Here is a 16,378-nt window from a genome sequence, read left to right on the forward strand (position 1 = left end):
ATTAATTTCTGATTTGAAACCATGAGGGAATAATATATATGAGTTCTGAAGAAACTTACAGTTCAGAAGAGAGAGTTGTGCCAATTGCCCACACCCAAGAATTAGTATTATTCCTCTGGGACAGCCCAATCCATGGATGTTTTTTGAAAATGTTCAAAAAATTCTATGAGAAAACAAATTTTATGAGAAATTAAGTAAAATTAATTTGCATTTGTAAAAATAATTGAAGTGGCTCCCAGTTAGAGGAGGTGACAGCTAGGTAAACTCCACAGCCCACCAACATCTGATGACATTAGTGAATAAGCAATCAACCACATCCTGGGATCCAGGAATTCTTGGTCACCCCACCCAGCTGGCCCAGCATATCCAACACCCAAAGATCACACAACCTTGTGTGAAAAAATTAAGGACTCTGAATCAACATGGAACACCTCAAGAATCACCTGATTTGAGGCAACAGCTGCAGCAGAACCAACAATATTTTAAACTACTGGCTGAAGAAACAGGTAAGTCCATGAAACAATCCATATCTCCTCCCACCACCCTCAGTGAACAGTGTGAAAGGAAAATACAGGTTAATTCTTAGTGGCTGAATTCACAATATCGCTGACCAACTCTCCAAAGGCCAGCAGGTAAGAGAATGAGTGTTCTGCATGAGTGGGGAGCCTGTGCCAGAGCATCTGGCAGAACTCCTGAGGAGAGCTCAAAGAAAGCTATGTTGTGTTCTGGAAAAGCCAAACTCACCCTCAAGGTTAGGTGCAGGATGAAGGAATTACAGAAACTGTCCTTCACCTTATTCATGAAAGAGTCTTTTCTTAGGCAACTAAAAATTGATATTCTGGATATTAATAAACTTTTCAAATGTCTGGGAATGATAATTCATGAGCAAAGAAGTTTGATGGCATCAATGCCAAAGTTGAAAATGCAGGGGTGCTGTCCAACTAGCCAACCAGCACCCATCAAGGGCAGTAGAATATGAAAAAGAGATCCCTGCGTGTTTGTGAGATGCACAAGACTTTTAAGAAAACTACTAATCTACAACTGTGCTACCATGGGAAAATAAAACAAAAGTCTAAACCCTTATATTTATTTATTTATTTATTAAAGATTCAATTTATTTATTTTTTTACAGAGCAGAAGAGAGTGAGAAAGAAAGGGAATCATAGTTTGGTTGCCTCTCCTATGCTGGATCTCAGACTCATCCTACAACAACACAGGCATGTACCCTGACTGGGAATCAAACCCATGACATTTCTCGTTATGGAGCAATGTATAACCAACTGAGCAACACCAGTCGGGGCAACCTTTATATTTTAAATGACTATATTATAATTCTTTTACTTCTGGTTTTATTTCTATGTTGAGAATTTGAATGCAGGTTTTGTTAATATTAAACAATGAGAATGATTTTAGACAGTAATAAATGGACCATAGAAAAAATGTGACAATATTTCAGAGAACTTATTTTGAAAGCAACTTTTAAACAATTTTTTTTTCTTTACTCTTCACATTCAGTATTGTTTTGGACCTATGTATACCTTGAGAGGTGACCACCCCAATGGACCTGGGGCCCATTTTACACCATCCATATTTATTAGAATATGCTCGACTATATTCTCCATGTTGTGCTTTGCATTGTTGTGACTGATTTTATAACTGGCAATTTACAAAAGAACTTTTTCATAAAGTTTCAAAGTGCACAAGCTTTTAAGCTACTCTTAATTTTCATGCATAGGTAACCATTTTTTACTATTCTTCATTAAAAAAATAGATGTATGCCAATTAACTGACTTCTCTTTTTAAATTAACGTTATTGTTTGTTTTGTTTCTCACTTTATTTTTATTGAGGAAAGAGAGAGAGAGAGAGAGAGAGAGAGAGAGAGAGAGAGTGAGCAATCAGTTAGTTGGTCCACTCAGTTTGGCATTCTTTGGGAGCCTCTTGTGTGTGCATGATGGGACATCAACCAGCATCCTGTGGGTGCTCCGATGATGCTCTAACCAGCGGACCTACCAGGACTGGGCCTATATCAATGTTGTGTTAACATTCTAATCAGAATACAGAAAGAGAATTATGTAGGTCATAATTTCTATTTTATAGTGTTCTTACATAGCAATTTGAAAAAGGCAATGTTGTATATGGCAAGCTGTGAGGCTTAAAATGGAATCAAATAAAATATAACTAAATTGTATATTTGCAATCTAAATAAAGATGATTTTAAAAATGATACACCAAATACAGTTATTTTTTCTAGGTTAAAGTGATTCAATTTATAATATACTTTTGTATATTGGACACATTAAGAAAATGAATTAGCATGATTAAGTGAAGGGACAAGCACAACAATTTCATAACTCTGAAATTTGATCAAAGAGTAAAAGTAACATGAGCATTTATTATTCTAAAAAGCAGCTTGAGATTCCACTGAAAATAGAGCAAATCTGTAGTCTTCATGTCTAAGACTGCTCCCATGTCTCCCCCGATCCCCATCTCAGTGCCTGAGTAAGAAGTGTAATTCTTACTGTTTGGGGAATCCTAAAACATCATTGGTGTCACCAAAGGGGAAGTCTGATTACTTTGGAAGGGTTGGTTAAACTGCCCACTCCTGTTTCAGGTCAAAGTGCTGAACTCACTAGGTTAAAAGTGAGGAAAACCATCCTTTTTCTGGTCTTTGTCAGCACAGTGCCAGCTGTAAACAGGAAGGTACTCAATGTGAGAGCACAGTACAAGAGATGATATTAACTCTCTACACCTACTTGGTTGATGGGAAAAATATTTGTACTTTGTAGAAGAAATGAAGATAATCTGTTAAAAAATAAGCCAAAGTTGATTGGAAAACTAACTTGAAAATTACGAGTACTCCTTTACAAACACACACACACACAGAAATACATCAAGTTGCAGAGGGTGGAGCCATACTGACTGAGGTATTTGAATAATTTTTAAAAAATCATTTGTTGTCACATAAGCTATGAAGGCCCAAGGGGAATCCCAGTAATTTAGCCTAAAAATAAAATAATAACAAGAATTTTAAAAACTCAGTAAGCATACTTCAAAACAGATAATTCTACAGTAAAAGTTTGTAACTGAAGTTAAAAAATATTAATCTAATAAGCATGTAGGACGATCCATGTTTATCATACTATGTTATTGAAAATGTAGACTTACCAAAATTTTGAAACCAAAGAAGCTAAAAATTATCTTCCACACTCAGGGGGATATATCAGCCATACAATACAACTTTCACTGGGATAAGATGTTGGATTTTTTATACAAATATTTAATGTTAGTTATTATAAATATATATTTATCTAAAAAGTATTTTAAAAACTATGTTCAGATAACTCTGTGGCAATATTATGGCAGTGACAGAACAATTAGGGAAATAAAAACTGTATGAATGAATCAAATAAAATTATCAGTTGAAAAATCATTATCTATATTACAATATTCAATACATTTACATAAATATTGAGATGTAGAAGAAAGAATTGATGAAATAAAGATGAAGTGATAGAAATGGTATATCCTAAAGGTAGAGAAAAGGGAGAGAAAAATTAACAGAGCATCGGAGACCTTTATAGAACTTTATCAGTAAAACTGACTGGTATACTTATTGCCAGTGAACAAAAGAAAGACAAAAGAAGACAGAAAAACAATTTTTGAGACACAATGAATGATCATCCTCTTAAATTATGTTAAAATATATAGACCCATGTATATAATGTTGTTTGTGTAGAAAGCATCATCTGCTATAAATTAAGCCACATAAACTAGGTAGGTAATGATGCAGAAAAGTGTGAATTTGACCTCTACCACACAGCATCACAAACACAGCATCACAAAAATATACATTCTCAAAGTATTATTGACCTAAAAGTAAAAGTCAATCAATAAAGAAAAAAAATAAACCATAAAGAGTAATGCAGTAGATTATCTTCATGGACTTTGATTAATTTATGGAACATGACCAAAATAATCACCAACATCCAAAATGAGATATTGGACTATGGTAACATTAATAAATCCTAATTATTAAAAAAACTCCAATATGAGAAGAAAGATGTAATTAACACTCAAGAAAGCCATTTGCATCTCACAAATTCAAAAAAGAGTCATATCCAAAATACCACTACTTCTAAAAAGAAAAATTACAGGTGACATACAGGAGAAATGGTCAAGAGACATGAGTGGACACTTCTCATTCTCACGGTACAGAAATTCATAATGAATGGTGCTCTGAGAGAAGTGTTCAATCAATCAGTATGAGAACAATACCTATTACAGTCATAATGATGCTTTTATATAATGATCAGAGCTGATGGCATTAAAATTTCTGGCAGTGCTAAGCTTTGGATCATGAAACTATGGGATGTAATGTGTATTTATACAACAAACTAGAAATTGCAATAATTTACATGCACATATATTTTTGACCCTGCAATTTCAATCTGTTGCAAAAAGGGAATACATTTTACTTATACACATGTCCCATTAGAACAACTATATTTATAAATTAATATTATATAATTAACATATACAGCACATCGATTTATATATTATATGTATTATTGTATATAAATTATTTTAAACATATATTATTTGGAAAAATACACAAGGGTTTTTATTAAATAATTATTCCTAACAACCACATACTAAAAATATCTCTATTCTGACAGATTAAAGAATGTCTGACATATACAATAGAGCAGTGAAAATTAACAAACTCCTGGTACATTCAATAATGTGGATTAATTGAAAAAATACTATGAGAAAGTTAATGGAGACATGTAAAATGTATAATGAATGACTTCCATTATGTAAAATTCAAGATTAGGCAAAGATAATTTGTGATATAAAATCTCAGAATAGTGGTTAAGTGAGCAGAGAGGAGAAGTTATGAGAGAGTGCACAGGCGCGGGCTGGCAACACTTATCTCATGACCAATTTCAGTCTGCAACATGCACAGTCACACCTATAGTCTCCATGATGCATGGTACAATGAAGTAGCAAACTTTGGAAAAGAAGCATTTATAGAACATGATTATCTATAAAAATCAAGAAATGAAAATCATCAAATGCACATTAATGCCATAAAATATGAATCAAATATTATAGATTCAAACAATAAAATACTAACAGCCCTTACAATACATTACAGATTATACAAAAATATGAATGAATTCTATAGAATATAAAATACTCTTTTAAGTGAAATTTGGAAACATTCAAAATCTTACCCTTTCTTCTTCAGTATCTATATAGAGCAGGTTAGAGCTCTTAGAAGCACAGGCCATCAAACTCTCATTCCATGTTTTTCCTTCAGTGCTGATGTAATAGCAGTTGTTGGAATACATGAACCACTCTGGTAGACATCGGCCACAATGGTATGCTAAAGGAAGATTATGTATTGTTATCCAAGAACAATATGAATTGTAAAATGAAAATTATTTTCATTATTTGCATAGATATAGACAAATTAGTTTACTGTATATGCATATACCCTCACTGGTAAATATAAAGCATAATACACTCATACACACTCATAGATACTCACAGAGAAGGGTCAGCCCCTCATTCCCTAATTCACGTGCCCATATTAAGCAAACACACAAAATTAAAATATCCACTTTCTATATGTCCTGAATGTCAATGAAAGAAACCACATTTTCAGAAACCAAAATTATATTTGAGTCAATTGGCAACAATGAGTATGATGAGTTTAAATGAATATTTCTTCATGTTTTTACATAAGAAATGCATTCTTCTATACTCATTTTATGTACACTTATTGACCAGTATTATAATTGAAGTTCCCTTGACCTTCCCAAAAAACCAATAAATTTTGACTGTGTTAGAGACAAGGTAGGAACTTTATTGATATCGGAACATAGGAAATAATTAGGTACCTTTCTTATTCCCTGTTGTCTGGTTCCCTGTCCGGTTCTCTGTTGTAACGGTCTGGCACCCAGCTAAAATAATTTATAATTTATATTATATACAAGAAAGAAGAATTATCTCCACCAGTATTACATTAGCTAGAAAAAGAGGTAATCATTATAAAAAATGAATGTTGATCTACATAAATCATAATACTTTTGTTTCTTATGTTGAAATGTGGTATAATTGTCTAGAATTAAAATAATTTGGAATAAACTTGATTTTACCAAGAAAAATGAATGAAGCTATGACAATTTGGGGAAAAATATTTCAAAAGTCTTGAGAATGAAACTTCAGCATCTCCTACATTTATGGTCTAATAAATAAGAAGAATTTATTTGTATTTCTCAATAAAGTGTCCTAAAGAGTGACTTGGATTCTAATACAAATGTATATACTGATATGTGGGATATATACATATATATTTATACATTACTTTCTAAAATGTTCTATTATTTATACCTTGGACAAATTTTGTGCAGAGTAAAAATTTTGCCCTTAGTCTATAGACACACTTTAAAACAAGTCTTTATTCTATGATATTATGAAGTGCTTAGAGGCTCCGATGAACATAAAAATAATGAATTTTTAAGTGAACATAATTTGAATTAAAAAACCAAAACTTACATATATGGATAGGTATATGCATACATCAGCACAATATCTATGCACACTTACAAGGTGAAAAATATAAAACAAAAAGCATTCATATACGCATCATGCAGAAAAGTCATCTCTCATCCCCTATTGTTTGTGCCCACATTCAAAAACATATAAACAAATATATCCATTGTCTAATGCCTAGGGCATCAATAAATATAACCACTTTTTATGTACCATAGTAATGTTATTTTTTCATCTTTTAGAGCCATGGGACATATAAGCCAATTGGTTTCAATGGGTTAGTGATTTTATTTTATTCATTAATTTTTATCCTCACATGAGGATATGCTTATTGTTTGTAAGTAGAGAGGAAGGGAGAGAAAGAAACAGTGATGTGAGCAAGAAGCATTGATGAGTTGCCTCTTGTACTTGCCATGAACAGGGATCAAACACGCAACCTGGGATGAGCTTTGACCAGGGATCAAACCCACAATCTTTTAGTGTGTGGGATGACATTCAAATCAGCTGAGCCACTGAGGCAGACATGGATATGGTAATTTTAAATATATACTACTTCATACTGCATGAGAAAAAAATCACTCTCTTATAATCATTTATGAACATTTATTGCTATATTTCATCATTTATATTCTCCTTCATAAGTATATTTTATTTGAGCCTCCCCTAAAACAGAGAAAATATAAATGGTACTGAAAACAGAACTTTCAAAATCATAATGTATCTTTTTCCATCCTTGTCACTGTGAGCAAATTGCTCCTCTGCAGTTCTACAGCACCTAGAAAATGTTGCAGTGATTCTCCAAATAACAAGTAATACTGATAGAATTAAAACACTGTAATTTTGGTTTCTTAGTTTGAAATTTGGTGTATTGTTTAGGAGCAGCAAATTCTGAAATAAAATTGATTTCACTAAAACAATTAACACAAAAGTAAAGATCTAGGGGAAAAATATCTCAAAAGATTTTGGATCACATGTTACCATTTCAAAAAATATTTGTTTAACCAATCCCATTAACCTATCCCTATTAAAATATTTAGAGCCACTGAGAATCATTAAAGTGAGCAGTTCTCTTAAAATATTTCAAAAACTTACTTACAGAGAGCCATTCTTACTAAAATGTACATCAAGACAAAGCAGATGACTCCCAGCATCCCAGCAATGAGCTTCTCTGGTGGGGATGGTGAATCTGCAGCCAGAGGAAAACAAATGGAGGCATTGGTTGGACAGTTCTCAATGAGAACCTAAATGAACAGGGAATCATATAAATAAACTTGAACCATCCCCAAACCAAATCTTCCAGTACAATCTCCCACATCCCAGATTATAGCATTGCATTGTCAGGGAATATAATCCTCCCTGAGTTGCTGGTCCAAGACTGAACCTTACAATGATGTCTGAATAAATCAGTGCTCAGATTTCATATTAAGACAGTGTTTTGCAACTTTAAGCTCTGATTTTCACAAAAGAAAAAATATGTCAGCTAATTCCCTACTCTTTTCCCCACATGTCTTCACATCAACTGCACATCCCAGGACAGTTACACTGTGTGTCTGTTAAATGTGTCACCTGTGCAATAGTCCTTCTCATTCCCTTGAAGATCTTGATAAGCATCTCCATACTCTGTTTCCACAGAGGACATTTGCTGTTCGGTTTGTAAAATGGAACTTTTCGTGCCCTTGCCTTTCCTTTGCTGTCTCCTGGAGTCCTCAGCCAGATTCAGTTCTGAGTTGTGTTCTCGCTGGAGATCCATCTCTGCAGCTGAGTAACGTCCAGGATAGTGCCTATGTCCTTCAGTGTTAATACATGATGTGAACACTCACAGGATCCCCAGGAGAGTCAGTGTGGGTGGAGGGTGAGGGAAGAAACAGCACTCACATTGCATTGGGTCAATGTGAAGTCTTCTTCTCATTGACTTAAATATTTAAATATTTCCCCTGCAATAATTGGATAACTCTATGATATTTTATTTTTGACATGATATTACTGGTTGAAGCAGTGAAAAGTAATAAGTTAGCAAAGAATAAAGTAGTTCAGAATAATATCTTTACAAAGTCAGATTTCACTGAAACGTTTCAACACTATTAGAATAACTGTGAAAATAATAATGCTCTTTAAAAAACTGTACCAATTTTAATGACAGTTTCTAAATCCAATAATGTTTAAAGAATGAGTGTTCTAAAGTTGGAGGAATGGTAGTGTTAGCATATATGGTAATTAACTGCAACACATTAATGTAATTTAGTCACTTACAATTATTAGGTCAAAGGACAGAAGACGTGCTATCAAATATTTTAGTTTGAATAATTGTGAAGTTCTGAGAGGTCAGTTAAATTTTAATGAAATTTTTATATGTTGAAAATGTTACACGACACACTAAATTTACCCAAAGCTCAATAAATAATAAATGCAATATAACATCAAAGGATTATTTAACACCCTTTACACCGGTAACTTGTAACTTATTTAGTGGTTAAGATATGAAAACACACAAAATGATAAATAAACATTTTGCAGATCATTTATGGAGTAAAGTATTGCTGCAAATGTCCAGAAGGATTCCTCATCTGTCACACTCTGTGAAGGCAGCTTTAGTGCACAGGCAAATGTAATAAATCAAGAAATGTAATTTAGTAATTCAGTCACTGGACACTGTAGTCAGTGAGATTTGTAATACATTCTGGCTTTGAAATTCACAATGCATGACCATTAGTAATTAGTGTCTAGGGACAGAGTTTGCTAATTAAAGTGGGAATGAAAATATGTGACATACAATCCATGTGAAACACTTAATATTCAATCTACATTCATAACCTTTCCAGAAAAATAATATAAAACATTTGCTATGTTACTATTTTTACTTATATCAGACAGTGTAACAATTCCTGCCACAGGAGTATCTTATCAATGTGGCATCTCTTGTTGCAATGTTCTGTTCAATTTCTAAAAATCTTTGAATTGTTTATAATTAAGTTTAATTTACCATTTTACAAAGACTACTAATCCTGATTTTTACTGCAAGCCAAATAGCTTTTATTTAATTGAAAAGCATTTTTGAAGAATTATATTTGACCTTCATGATTTGATGAATTCATTTTAAAACTCTATTTTTATGGTCTGGATTAAATATGAAGTAATACACATGTATTATTATATCTGTTAATTATAAAATTGAAAGTTAACTGCTCCTTGTCAGGATGCTTACAGCTTTTCCTTTAAGTTATCCTGATTTTAAGACTGAAATATGCATGTGGTATGCCTGCTATTAATTTCGCATAGGCAAAAATTTAAATTTTTTTCAAATTTTATTCCTTATCCTAAAGTATACAAAAATGAATACCAATGTTTTCTTTCATTTTACTGTGTATTAATTGTACTTCATTGTAACACATCTAGGATTTGTAATTACCCATTAAATGAATCGGGTCAGTAGAGAGACAGGAGAGTAGAGACACATACCTCTGGGAGCCAGAAAGCTGAGCATCCTTCACAGGAGACCTGCTGACTCCCGTCTACAAGCAGTGTCTGTGGTCCTCACACACTGCCCCTGAACACTGAGAGTGAGGCAAAAGTATAAAAAAGTAGATTTCTCATCATAGTGTCACTTAAAGTTGAACAGGAAATTCTTACACTTGGGCAATTTTGAAGATGGTTTATCTCATCAGACACCTCCAGAATATAGGAGACTGTGAACTTGTTGGGTGTCATTTAGTTTGTGCATTCATAAGTGCCCCTGAGAAATCACTTGCATATTCCCAAAGATTTCTGGGACAAAAACATTGCCCACCCTGCTCTTCACTTAAAATGTACAAACACTGAAATTTTAGGCCTTCTTAAGAGTATCTTAGATGTTTCAATCCTACCGTTGGACCATGTTGCTAAATACTGGCCTTACTTAAATTTATTTATATTCTCACTGTCTCTTAGTTATAATGGAAAAAGATAAAATCATAAATCCATTAGCAATACATACTCAGTGATATTTGTCACTAATATTCTGAGGAATAACTACATTTTCAACTAAGGATAACTGTCACAAATATTAATGCCCAAACTTACCTCCTCAGTTTCTCTGTACTTATTTGTTTAACCACTGAATTACATTTGTTATTTTTATATAAGGAATTTATATTCTCCTTGATAAAAATAAGTATCTCTGAGAAGGAGAAAACATTAAACAACATTGTACTATACTATGATGTAAGAGATGGAAATATTAAATTGCTACTCATTTTATTATTCATTAATTCATCCTTCAATCATAAATAGCTGTCTGTATTTTAAATAGAAATATTTGTTGTAAATGACAAAAGCCAAAATATAACTATCTAGGATGAAAACAAGTGCAATTCAAAAAAATTTAACCTAACCAAAATGGGGGAGGGTAGAGAAAGTAATTTTGAAAACACAAGTGAAATGACACATGAATCTCAGAAGAAATTAAACATTAAATGTGAATCATCTACCATGTATCAAATGGAATTATTTTCATCCATCTCAAGAAAAGACGAAATGTTTATCTGTTATTGGTAGTGAGTTATAATCACAAATACCATGTAGTCCAGCAATCCCACTTCTGGGTATATATCCAAAGTGACACAATTATTATGAAGAAGCATCTATATTCCCAGGTTCCTTGAAGCATTATTCACCGTAACTAAGGTATGAAAGCAACCTAAGCGTGTTTAACGGATGAATGGACTAAAGTCATACCCACACTTACACACCCAGTGAATTATCTTGAGCCATGAGAAAAATAAACTTTTCTCACTGATGACCAAGATGAACCTGAAGGCATTTTGCTAAGTGAAATAATTGAGACAAAGAAAGACTAATGCTGCATGGTATCATTTATATGTGAAATTTAAAAATAACAAACTCAGAGACTAGTGGTTGTCAGGGGCTGAGAATAAGAATTTAAGAAGAAGTTGGTAAAAGGTACAAACTTTCACTTATAAGAGGAGGAAGCGTAAGGATCTAACATATCACATGGTGGCTACAGTTGATAACACTGTATTACATAATTGAAGTTCACTCAAAAATGGATGCTCTTACCAAATGCTCTTACCAAAGGGGAAAAAGGTAACAAATAAACTGAAGATTGTAAAACTTTCAATTGATATGCAACCTACTATATATGAGAAGTTCTAAAAGATTATTGTACAAATTGGTAGTTACAAAATTGTCTTGGGATGTAAAGGATAGGACATATAGTCAATAACATTCAAATAATCACATAATGTGCTGGGTGGAGACTAGACTTACTCAGGGATCACTTCATAAGTTACATAAGGGTCTAAACACTATGCTGAAACTACACTAAAATGATATTGGAGGTCAACTGTAATTGAAAACTAAAAATTGAAGTAAAATTGCATTTGCAAAAATAAAAATGCATTTTTAATATGGTTTGATCTATTGTATAAGTGCAATTTTTGAACATGTCATGAACAATATCATTACTTATTACCTGTTATATGCTGAAAATAATTGAGGTCTGAAAATCATGGAGTGAAAAGTTGACCTTTAAACCATGTACTTCAGTAACACAAAAGAACAGAAAAGTTAATGCACTTTTCCTAAGGCTATGATATGCTTGAGCATTTGGGTAAAAAAAAAAATAAGAGGTTCCAGAAGTTTTCTCTTTTGGGAGGATAAGGCAAAATTATTTAAACTTTTAAGCTCAATTTTTGGGAAATATGTCTTGTCATTTACTTAAATAAAATGAAGAAATGTGTTTATAGCATCAAAAAGGTTATTTGTATTACAACATTGGAGAGAGAAACCATCATCTGACTGATGCTTTTACTCTGTAAGCAATTGGCTTAGCTGTGTGTATTAGTCTAAAATGAATTATGTGGGGAATATGCATTCAAGAGAAAATTATGCAGTCTCAGGTATGACATATGTTGCCATTCTTTTTGTAATTATTTTTTCTCTGCTTTTCACTGCATCCCTAAATTGCCAAAATAGGTAAATGTTAGGATAGTGAAAACATGGCCTTATACTTAGAAACAGAAATAGGCAAAGAATCACCATTTTTTCTGGCCTCTCTACTTCTTTTTCAAGATTTTATTTATTTACTTTTAGAGATATGGGAGAGGTAGGAGAGAGGGAAAGAAACAGAATGTCTGGTTGCCTTTCACATGCCCCCTACGGGGGACCTGACCCACAACCCAGGCATGTGGTCCTCATTGGGAATCAAACCAGGGACTCTTTGGTTTGCAGGATGCCACTCAATCCACCGAGCCACACCAGCCACCGCATTGTCTCTCCACTTCTTATGTGGTTAGTGCAAAGGTATCTTTTATACAAATCATATCATTGCTAGATGCTGAACATTAAGAAGAAACTATGGAAAGTGTAGCTGGTCATCTTCAGTAGGTAATAAAACAGACACATTGTAAACTACACAAATTGTAGATCTCAGTCTTTGAAAATGAGGTTTATTAAACATAAAATTTACCTTCAAATCAATATAAATTTTGATAATTTCTGTTTTTCATTCTTATCCAATTAGAGTTGTCCCAATTTCCCCCCAGGTGCTTTCCCCTGCCCTACCTACCCCTGTTTCCACAGTCAATTCCCAAACTGTTGTCCATGCCCATGGGTCCTTCATACACATTTCATAACTAGACCCTCCCCCTCTTCCCCTGTTATGTCCCTCTCTCATTCCCTCTGGTCACTGTCAGTTTGCTCATTATTTCTATGTCTCTAGTACTATTCTGTTGATTTCTTTTGTTCACTAGGTTCCACTTATCAGTGAGATCATATGGTATTTGTCTTTCACAGGCTGCCTTTATTCACTTAGCATGCTGTTCTTCAGTTCTATCCATGCAGTCATGAAGGGTCGGAGTTTCTTCTTTTCTCTGCTGCATAGTATTCCATTGTGTAAATGTACCACAGTTTTTGAATCCATTCATGTACTGATGGGCACTTAGGCTGTTTTCAGCTCTTGCTTATTGTAAAGAGCACCGCTATGAACATAGGGGTACATAAGTTCTTTTGAATAGGTGAATCAGGATTCTTAGAGTGTATTCCCAGCAGTGGAATCATTAGATCAAAAGCAGTTCCATTTTTAGTTATTTAACATCAATGAATATTTGAAAAGGGGGCTGCAACATGCAATAGAGAAGACAGGCTCATCAATAATTGGAGCTGGGAGAACAAGACTGATACATGTAAGAAAATGAAACTAGACCACAAATTTTGACTATGTACAAGAATAAACTCAAAATGGATAAAAGACAAATATAAGTCATGACACCATAAAAGTCCCAGAGGAAATCAGATGCAAGAGTATTTCTGATATCCCATGTAGCAATACTTTTGCCAATGTATCTCCTAGTGCAAGGGAAATTAAGTGAAAATAAATAAATGGGACTACACGAAACTAAAAAGCTTCTGCATGACTAAAGAAACCATCATCAAATGAGAAGGGAACTGACTTTGTAGGAGAACATATTTTCCAATGACACATCAGACAGTGGCTTGATCACCAAATTATATAAATAATGGAAATAAATCAAAATCATGAAATCAAACAATCCAGTTAAAAAATGGGGAAAAGAGCTGAATAGCTGCTTCTCCAAGGAGGACACACAGATGGCCCATAGACATATGAAAGGATGATAAGCATCACTAGCCAGGAGAGAGTTGCATATTAGAACCACACTGAGATATCACCTCACAAGTGTCATATGGCCATCAGCAATAAATCAGCAAACAACAAGGTCTGGTGAGGATGTGGAGAAAGGGAGCCCTAGTTCACTGTGGTGGGAATGCTGGCTGGTACACTCACTGTGGAAATCAGTGCAACTTTTCCTTAAAAACAGTAAACATGTTTGTTATATTTTAAAGTGTTAAGAATGTTGAAAGACTTGGCCCTGGCTGATGTAGCTCAGTGGATTGAGTGCGGGCTGTGAACCAAAGTGTCACAGGTTGGATTCCCAGTCAGGGTACATGCCTGGGTTGCAAGCCATGACCCCCAGCAACCACACATTGATGTTTCTCTCTCTCTCTTTCTCCCTCCCTTCCCTCTCTAAAAATAAATAAATAAAATCTTTAAAAAAATGTTGAAAGACTTGAAATGTCATGGAGACATGGATTCTCAGTGGACTGTTGCTTCCCATTTTATGACAGGACATTTTCCCCCTCTCTACTGAGAGCCTTCACACCAGACTCCCAATGTTTAACAAGCACATGGTTGGAATTGAGTTTTTAGAAACCAAACCAGATACTGTTACCAGTTACGATGATGCTCAGACAAAATGTTTAAACATTAGGCCTTGCTGGTATGACTCAGTGGATTGAGCATCAGCCAGTGAACCAAGAGTTGCTGGTTCAGTTCCCAGTCAGAACACATTCCTGGTTTGACGGGCCCGATCCCCAGTAGAGGATCTCTCTGTGAGAGAAAACCATTCATGGATGTTTCTCTCCCTCACTTTCTCCCTACATTCCCCTCTCTCTAAAAGTAATTAAAAACAAATAAAAAAGGTTTAGACATTAACCTGCTTATTTTAGTCATTTTCTAGTGTTTCATCCAACCCCACACTCCTCCAACCCATGAATTAATGTCTGCGACAGGCCAAGAATGTGACCTTATCTAGTAGGGCCTCTGCAAATGTAAACAAATTAAGACAAGGTCATACTGGTGTAGAAAGGCTTTAATTAATACATATGATATCCTATAAGCAGAGGGACATTTGCACCCCGATACAGACACACAGGATGAGAACAATGGGATGACAGAGGCAGAGATTGGAGTAAGATATGTGGGAGCCAAGGGATGCCAAGGACTGAGGGTTCCACCCAATAGTAAGAGAAATGCATGGTCCAGAGTCTCCCCTGCATCTTCACAGAGAAGATAGTCCTGTTGATCCCTTGATTTCACAGGCTAACCCTCCAACTGTGACAGATTAAATATTGTTGGTGCAAGCCAGAATACATCAAAATACATGAGTAGAAACTCATGGGCAGGGACAACCAGGTGGCGAATAGACTTCAGGTGGGTGGGCAGGATAGAGGAGGACAATGGGGAAAATTGTGGGACAACTGCAATTGAACACAATACAAAATAAAAATTAAAAAATATATATCATATTTAGATGTATAAATATTGCATGAAAGCATTTCAACGTTAGAAAATTGGGAATGCAATGGGGGAGAAAACTGCAATATCATTGGGTTCCACTGGTGACATAATATTCAGATGAGCACATGAAGTTGGTGTAAAAACCAGCAACATTGATAAATTTGACGCTAATCATCACAGTATGCAAGTCCTATGGTCTCAAGTACATTCTCTATTCTCATAGCTTGTCATTTATTTCTCTTTTTGTTATTTATACTGAACATCTGTGAGGGCAGAGCATTTCAGACAGACTCTGCAATCTCTATGATGCTGCTGTCAGAGACCCTTTATGTCAGAGAAGCAGCTGTTGAGATGAATGGGGCTTTAACCATATACACAAAGGTCACCATTTTCCCAAGATCATCCAAAGAAGTCTGACCACTTTCTTTTTAATACTGGCTTTGATCAACTAGTTTCCTATTTAGACTTATTCTCCTGATCATTGGGTTTGGTGGTTTCACCTCAAAAGTTTAATGATTTCTATTTGTTTTCCTATATTGTCAAGAGGTACTTAAATTTGACAAGTTATTCCTATCATTAAATGATGACACCAATGATGTTTCAATTGATTGTGTTAAAATACAAGGACACATACCTGGCAGTACTGAAGTGATGTGAGGACCAATGTGGCTCTGTAGTGCATGTGGATGTGTCATACTCTGACCTCTGGGATTTCCATAAACCCC

The 16,378-nt window shown here is 34.4% G+C and overlaps 1 pseudogene; it reads left to right on the top strand.

Annotated features, from left to right (window-relative positions):
- The first annotated feature begins 286 nt into the window (after nucleotides 1-286).
- LOC123819370 lies at nucleotides 287-1,004 on the top strand (annotated as a pseudogene).
- The last annotated feature ends 15,374 nt before the right edge of the window (nucleotides 1,005-16,378 follow it).

This window comes from Phyllostomus hastatus, unplaced genomic scaffold (assembly GCF_019186645.2).
Source record: "Phyllostomus hastatus isolate PE091 unplaced genomic scaffold, TTU_PhHast_1.1 phas_contig_308, whole genome shotgun sequence".
In the NCBI taxonomy this organism is placed as follows: Eukaryota; Metazoa; Chordata; class Mammalia; order Chiroptera; family Phyllostomidae; genus Phyllostomus; species Phyllostomus hastatus.